This window comes from Mesoplodon mirus (genome assembly GCF_964341445.2).
Source record: "Mesoplodon mirus genome assembly, chromosome: 5".
Taxonomy (NCBI): domain Eukaryota; kingdom Metazoa; phylum Chordata; class Mammalia; order Artiodactyla; family Ziphiidae; genus Mesoplodon; species Mesoplodon mirus.
The window spans coordinates 25,458,814-25,465,644 of record NC_138980.1 but is presented as its reverse complement, the minus strand read 5'-3'; the positions used below and the strand labels follow the sequence as shown (position 1 = coordinate 25,465,644).

Below are 6,831 nucleotides of genomic sequence, written 5' to 3'. Positions count from 1 at the left end.
CCTGGAAAAGGTAACTTTTCTGTGACTCAGTAAATTGGGGATAATTTACCATCTCCTAATGTGAGGCCATAGAGGACAGGTGACACTGAGGAGAGCCAACTCTAAAGTTTTCTGAAATTCTCAGACCATATAGTAGCCACTGTCTCATAGGGTTGCTGGACCCAATCCTGTCTTTTCCTGAATTTTTGTTGTCTGTAAAATAAGTGTTTTTAAATCACACCTTTTTATACATAACTAATGGTTTTATGACTTATGAGCACCTATCAGCCTCATATTTAAAAGTATGACCATGATCACATATCATTAATTACAGGAATAGTCATGGGTAAATTTACACTTATAGGGACTCAGTTTCTTGGTCTGTAAAATGAAAAAATGTATGCTATCCAAGAGTCCTCTCAGTTCTAAAAGTTTTAAATTATAGAATATGAAATTAGTTTCCTTAAAGCTCCCTTCATGTCATGATTTCTCAAGCTGTAGATGAAGAGATTGATGAGAGGAGTCACCACTGTGAAGATGACAATAGTCACCACATCTTGCACTGAGTACGAGGATGAAGGGTGCTTATAGACCCCCAGGATTGCCCCATAGAACAGGGAGACCACAGTGAGGTGGGATCCACACGTGGACAGGGCTTTCCTTATTCCATGGGCAGATGGCAACTTCAGTACATTAGAGAAGATGGAATCATATAAAATGATGATACATGTAAATGGTGTCATAAATACCAGTTCACCCACAGTGAATACCATCAGGTCATTGATAAAGGTATTCAAACAAGAAAGTTTTAGAATAGGATAAGGGTCACAGAAAAAGTTATACACAGCATTGTTGGAACAAAATGTGAGTTGCACCATGAGAAGAGTCTGTAGGAGAGCATGCAGATTTGTACTGAGCCGAGATGCAGCCACCAGAAGGACACAGAGTTTGGGCCTCATGATCATGGTGTAGTGGAGTGGGCAACAGATGGCAGTATAATCATCATAGGCCATCACACTCAGGAGGAACCCATCTATGTTGATGAAAATGATGAAGAAGTAGATCTGGGTCGTACATTCCATGTAAGAGATAGACTTGCTTCACAGTATGGGATTCACCAGCTTCTTGGGGATTGTGACTGATGAAAAGCAGATGTTGACACAGGAGAGTTTGGCCAAGAATAAGGACATGGGTGTTTGGAGATGACTGTCACAGCTGATAGCCAAGACAATGAGAAAGTTCCCAATGAGGGTGACCAGGTACATCCACAAGAACAGCCCAAAGAGAACCTCCTCCTGCTCTGACTGCCCAGAGAGTCCCAGGAGAATGAATTCTGTGACTCCAGTCTGGTTGTCTCTGCCCATGTCTGCAGGGGAGAAGATGTGGTCAAAAGTAAAAGGAAATATTTATTTAATTAGGCTCCATACATTGTTTAGAGATTACAAGTTTTTAATGATACCAGATCCAAAATGTATTTCTTAATTAATAACACTTCAAATATAAAAGTAGATGAGATTGATAATGTCATCATTTGAGCAAATTTTTTATGATACTGTTTTGTCATTGAGAATTAATTCACATTAGATAATTCTATGAAGCGAGTTTTAATGAAATAAATAGCTGGTTAATTTCTATAATTTTAATTTGTGTTTAATTATCTTTGATTTCATGCAGCTTAATTCATACTTCACTAACAGTTAATGAATATCTGGTATATACAAGTTATTTTCACATACACAATTTCTCTTAATCCATATCATTCATATATATACATATTTTGGCCGCCTCACATGGCTTGTGGGATCTCAGTTCCCTGACCATGTATGGAACGTGGGTCACAGCAGTAAAAGCCTAGAATCCTAACCACTAGGCCACCAGGAACTTCTGTAATCCATCATTCATAAGTGAGGACCCTGAGAGGAAGAATCAGAAATGAAGAACCTGGGATTCAGAGAAATTAGGTGATGACAGATTAGATTGAAAGAAAGCATAACATTTATAGTCTTGAAACAGCTGAAATGCCCTTTTCTTTATATTCCTCCCTAGTTTTACTTCCAAGTTTCAATTATCAACCATTTACTGAGACTATAACCAAGTGCCAGGCAGTGTCTTCCTGCTTTACATACATTTCTTACAGATTTAAAATATGTAAATTTAAAAAATAACAAGCTTCTTTAAGCAGAACAGAAAAATGAAGCAATGAGATTTAGTTATTTGTTTAAAGTCATAAGTTCTTTTACCCGAATAACTTTATACAACTCACTCAAATTCATTCTGGATCTCTCTCATTTTCTCAGGATTATACTAATTCTAGGCACTGAAGGATCTGCCTGGCAGTTTTCCCTCAACATTGTAACTGGAGAGCATCAAAATGTCATTGCAGTAGCTCACAAATGTTGGCTTGGATGAGCTAAGCATGCTAGAGAGTTTGCTATGTACGGCATTCTGTGAAAAGACTTCTTTTCTCCCTGTGCTGGCCAAAACAGGATCACTGGTATTTGGTATTATTTTTGAAGAGGAAAAGGAGATTCATAGAGAAAGTCAAGTTATGGGGGCATATCCAAGTGATAATCCCAGCCTTAAGGAATTAATGCAGGCAGAAAGAGTCAGATAGAGAATTTTGAATATGTAAGAATTCACAGTATTCGAATAGTAAAGAGGAGAGGAGATGGCATTTCAGGGGAGGAGATTTACAGGTTAAATGTCTTGACTGACTGGGATAAAGGATGTCACAGGCAATACTTTTAGGAGAGTGGTTGCTGGATGTATATAGTATGGTGACTATAAAATATCCAGCATTTTGAGAGTTAAATTAGTAAAACCAACGTAAAATTCTGAGATCTGAAGCCATTTTCTCATAAATTATATCAGAATTAAAAGGTAGAAAGGCAGTAGTTGGCAGTACCCAGAGCTATTGAAAGAAAGTACTTCAGGAAAAGGATGTAGAATGTAGAAGTGGGGGTACAGGGGTTGCATCAAGGAAAAACCAAAACAATATTTGTGCAGACTTTTTCATTGTGCTCCAAAGAGTAGATGTTGATATTAGGGTCTTAATTGTAAGCTATTTCCCATAATGGAAATGGTAGTAGAAGGTGAAAGAAGTATAGCAGGATGGTGTAGGGTTTTTCCTATTGTCTGGGAACTGGCAAAGGCAAAAACAGGTGTACAGGCTCTAAATAACCCAGACTCTATGTCGAGAGATCTGCCAGCATTAAGGTTAGCCACTTCCTGTCAATGTTTGCTGGAATAGTCCTACCAGGAGTACAATCAACGTTGGCCCCAACCCCCAAGTCAATATGGTAAGAGGGCCTGGTTTCATACATTAGTCCCTTGTGAATCTCTTTAGTTTGTGACTGTCTCTGAGACATCTCATGTTTTGCAGCATTGAGTGTTTGTGTTCATGGACCTTAAAACTGAGTATGCTTAGTGCTTGGACCGAAGCTCAAGCTGACCCCCTCTGTGGGGTTCCATGTGGCATCCAAGCAACCTCCCTCTGAGACACTTCTCTAATGTGGTCATAGACCACAGTGAAGGTACACAAGGAAGCAACTAATAAAACGGTGGAGCTTAAGGGCAGAATAGGAGGGTCTTGAATGTCTGACAGAAGAGTCTCTTTTGTGAGGAAAGAGGGTGGCTCTTGGCTCTGAGCTTTTGGCCAGAATTTCTAAGAGCCTGACGCCACTGATCTTAGCACTGCTGCCCTTAGTTACCTCTTTCGTTTCCCACTGCTTAATTTTCTATTTCCACCTTGGAAACATGCTTGCTCTCTTCTGCAATGGGCAGTACATCCTGAAAGAGGAAAGGCTTGTACATGTTAAACCAGGTGACGTTTCCCGTTTGAACTTGGTGAGATGCTGAAGCATTTAGTGTGTGTTTCTCCAAATGTAAATGTATGTGTTTTTGTCTGTGTGAATCTGTCTCTGTGGGAGATAACTGTGTCCTCACCTGCTTTCCCAGATTTTCTTACCTGGCTGTTCTGCTGCTGTGAGAGGCTATCATGGGACCCCTGTCTCCACTGGCTGCTTGCCTGACCCTGAATCATGAGAAAGTCACAGCTAGTGGGGGAGTCAGAAAGATTTTCTCCCTGGAGGAGAACACTTAGATTCAGACAGGTGGATTCCCCACAGCTCCTCATTAAAGGCACACATACTAAGTGTTCTTTGTTCCTATCCTCTCTGGAAACAGATATCTCAGCCTGAGGGGAATCAGTTTAGTGTTCAGGCTTGTTGCTTCCCATTGCATCAAGTACATCTCACACCCATGTCACAGACAAAATATACTTGTTCCCTTGTTCTGTGCTCAGAATTGATCTGAAGAAAAATTGTGAAGCCAGTGAACTTGGCCCACAGATATTCACGGTAGCTCCATTCTTTGCTCTACACTGACTCCCTTTTGTATAATCCTTAATTCTTTAGGACTCTGCACTCTTTCTTCTTTCAAATAAAAGGTTTGTCAATTTATAGTAAGAAAGTAAGGTCTAAGAACAGACCCTCAATTCTGTCTCAGTTAATCTCTGTAATAGTTGCTGTGTCCCTGACATAGGAAACCAGAGGTACCACTTAGAAATGCTGGCCTGTGGACGGGGGTAGGGGATATTGGGTGTGGGTTATATATGTGGTCATCTAAATAATATCTGTGGGCTATTGGAACATGGATGTGTATTTTTAAGTTTCTATTTGTGTGCATATACATAGCAAAATTTTTACAAGGTGAGTTTTAAAACCAATCTTAAAAAAAGAAAGAACACAAATATGAAATTGGGCAAAGATGTGTTAGGCAAGTGCAAAAATTAGAGAACATTGGTGGCGTTATTAATTACAGATAAAGCAATAATTAAGTCAACTGAAAGCATAAATCACAAAAGAGGAATATTTTATGATAACAAAGGACAAATTCATAAAACTTAATCACAGTTATGAAATCAAACAAAACAATGTAGCAACTGTTTGCAATAGCAATGTAAGCAATGTAGAATAGGAATAGGTTAGGCAAAGGTTTAAAAAAAATTTTAAAGGAGTTGATTCATGTCTTAATGATGGACTTTAATATAAGATTCCCAGAATTTGAAAGATCAAGTAGTTAATTAAAAAATATGACAGAGATTTTGTTTAAACAACAAAGAAATTTGATTTGTACACAGGGAAATATATTCAATATTCTGTGATAAACCATAATGGAAAAGAATATTTAAAAAATGCATATATAACTGAATCACTTTGCTGCACAGCAGAAATTATCACATTGTAAATCAACTATACATCAGTTAAAAAAATATATATAGGGCTTCCCTGGTGGCGCAGTTGTTGAGAGTCCGCCTGCCAATGCAGGGGACGTGTGTTCGAGCCCCGGTCCGGGAGGATCCCACATGCCGCGAAGCAGCTGGGCCCGTGAGCCATGGCCGCTGAGCCTGCGTGTCCGGAGCCTGTGCTCCACAACGGGAGAGGCCACGGCAGTGAGAGGCCAGTGTACGGCAAAAAAAAAAATATATATATATATATATATACATACATATATATATATATATATATATATATATATATATATATATATATACACATATAAAATACACATATTTCCACCTTGAAAATAGAGAATATACATTCCTATTTTAAGCCCAGGGAATAATTACAAATGTTGGCCATTTTCTTGACTACAAGAAAAACTTTAAAATACAGTTTTTGAAATGAAAACTGAATCAATGAAATCAAACATTGATTTCATAGGATATATTCTCTTATGGCCTTCACCACAAAGCCAAAAATTAGAAACCAGAAATCAAAATGTAAAAAGAAATGTTCAGTTGATAAAATTTAAAACAGTGTTCTTCATAATCCCCATATCAAAAAGAAAGTTTAAACCAAATGATTCATAAATTAGAGAAAAAATATAAAAAGCTATGGGAAAATAGCCTTAAATGCTCTTACTAATAATAAAGGAATATAAAAACTGAATAAATCAAGTATTTAATCAAGAATTTTTATTTTAAAATTATTTTAGTCAAATAAATATATTAGCATAGCTTTAAAAGTTAAACAATTCTTTAAATGAGAAAGGTAGTTCCCTACCTGTCTTTCCACTCCATGATCCAACTTCCCAATATAAATACTTTTACATATTTCTAAATAATTTGTTTATAATGCTATTTTTGATCATTGATTTACAATATATTGTCTTCCCATTTTGACAGGTGATGAGTTAATACCACTTCACCATCCCTTTTCCTCTTTCTCAAATGCTCCTATTATAGGCACATCACAATTTGGAGGTATGTCAATATCTATTATTGACTTTCTGACTCTGTTATACACTGTTTGTGTAGTAATCCTTTTGTTTACCCTGGCACAAATTTTGAATGTTCCTGAAGTTAATAATTGCCTATTTTTTTCATTTGTTTTAATTTTTTTTTTTTTTTTTTTTTTTTTTTTTCGGCATGCGGGCCTCTCACTGTTGTGGCCGGGATCTCCCGTTGCGGAGCACAGGCTCCGGACGCGCAGGCTCAGCGGCCATGGCTCATGGGCCCAGCCGCTCCGCGGCATATGTGATCCTCCCGGACCCGGGCACGAACCCATATCCCCTGCATGGGCAGGCGGACTCTCAACCACTGCACCACCAGGGAGACCATTATTTGCTTAATTTTTATGCCTCTTTTCTTTCCATATTTTGAAATTAATTTTGGGGGGGTGAGTTATAATTGATAGATAATAAACATTACCCATTTACATTACATTTCGATGAATTTTAAAATCATGTTGTCATGTTACCACCACCACAATCAAGAAACACAACAGTTATATCACCCTAAAAAGTTTTCTTGTTTCCCTTTGAAGTTAGCACCCTTCCATGACCAGGTAA

At 37.9% G+C, this 6,831-nt stretch overlaps 1 pseudogene across 1 annotated transcript; it reads right to left on the bottom strand.

Annotated features, from left to right (window-relative positions):
* Window positions 1-413: 413 nt before the first annotated feature.
* Window positions 414-1,343, bottom strand: LOC309805264 (olfactory receptor 1f45-like; annotated as a pseudogene). Its single transcript has one exon. The product of its transcript is annotated as an olfactory receptor 1f45-like (transcript).
* Between the last annotated feature and the right edge of the window lie 5,488 nt (window positions 1,344-6,831).